The sequence below is a fragment of the Galeopterus variegatus genome, unplaced genomic scaffold, assembly GCF_000696425.1.
Source record: "Galeopterus variegatus unplaced genomic scaffold, G_variegatus-3.0.2 Scaffold541, whole genome shotgun sequence".
Lineage (NCBI taxonomy): Eukaryota > Metazoa > Chordata > Mammalia > Dermoptera > Cynocephalidae > Galeopterus > Galeopterus variegatus.
Window position 1 is genome coordinate 433,256 of NW_007726652.1, and position 1,622 is coordinate 434,877.

Below are 1,622 nucleotides of genomic sequence, written 5' to 3' on the forward strand. Positions count from 1 at the left end.
AAACCTATTATCTAAATAACATAAAACTTCACTCTTAATCAGGAAGGCAACATGCCCTAAATTGTCAACCCTCCATGATATTTATCATACCAGAAGAACAGTATATATTGTCAGCTTTCATATAGAATGATGCAGCTGAGGATGTGATTTCTATCTGAATAAATGAATATACTTAGGTTATTCAAGGTTAGAATCTTAGGGCCAGGGAGAAAAGGTAGAGATAAGAAACAGTAGGAGTGTAACAAGAACGATTCAATGAACAGTAGATAAACTAGAATGCTCTTATATGTCAGACAATGTTGAAAAATCTTATGTAGTTTTACCAGCAGAAGTTGGTTTGGTATCTGCGGGTCAGAGCAGGAGGCTGGGAGATCTTAATATGCAGTGTCAGTACAGTATCCTAGTTCACCTGGGTGGAGCAGCTGGGTCCACCTCAGGTGTACACCCCCATAAGGGAGGGAAACACTAATCTGTGGGAGTGGGATAGTCTTTACATTAGGCAGTACTAGCCACATAGTCTCTGGTTCATCCTTTTTAATCTATATGGTCCTGCTGAAGATATTATTTCAGCAGCACTACAGCACTGCATTACAATTTTTTCCCAACAGCCATATCACAGTCATATTTTCTTGAGGATACAGATCTCTTTGATCAGGTTTGTGAAGCACCCTGGACTCATGAGCAACATGGAAGTCATTTCTTAGGAGTGGGTTACTTTAAGAGTCGGCTAGTATATTTTTTCTATGTTGATGCTTATCTGTTTCAACTTGAGGCTGAATCTTTACCTTGTTTCCACATGCAGGGGTGCATCCTGTCTGGGACTTGTGATTCCTAGGCATTTACTCTAGTCATTATGTTAGCCGCACAGACACTGGTATTAGACAGACCAGTTGGGGAAAGCTGTTTACTCTCTCTAAGCCGTAGTCGCCATGTACGTAGAATGGAGATAATTACCTGCTTACTGAGTTGTGAGGACTGAGATAATGCATATAATGCACAGCACCTGGCGCATGGTAAGTGATTGATACATATTAGCTATTTTCACTACAGCATTAACAAAGTATGTATGTTGCATTCCAAGAATGGATATATCTCATATGGATATAAATATTATTTTATGTCTGTTAAAAGCATTACTTTATGTATCATTTTGGTTTAAAATCCTGACACTGGAAGACACATAAGGTTATATCCATTATGTGTAGTCTGTAGGAGGTCCATGCCAACCATCTGAATGTTCTGGTCCCAAACACCAATCCTGAAGACACTTGTCCATGGACATGTCTCTCCCCACTCCCTCTTTGGTGCAGCAACTCTTCATGACAGGTTTTCAGCTAACAGCAGTACTATATCCCTGGGGAGGGACTGGAACTGTGGAGAGGTGTTTTTGGTTGTCACAATCACAGGGGACTACTGTTTGCTGGGGGTGTGGGGGGACACAAATGGTAAATGTGAAGAAGGCCCACAAAAACAATTGCTTTGGCCAAAACACCAATAGCGCCTCCACTGAGGAACTTTGCATAGACTTTCACAGTTGAAAAACAGACATCTCTCTGGCCCGGATTTGCAATGAGCTGCCTGGTTCTTTCCCTTTCCCTTTCTGGTTGAATATGTGTTACAAC

At 41.1% G+C, this 1,622-nt stretch overlaps 1 protein-coding gene across 1 annotated transcript in view; it reads right to left on the reverse strand.

Moving 5' to 3' along the window:
* The window catches only part of TMEM242 (transmembrane protein 242), a 35,737-nt gene that overhangs the window by 2,033 nt on the left and 32,082 nt on the right, over positions 1-1,622 (reverse strand). The window lies entirely within an intron of this gene.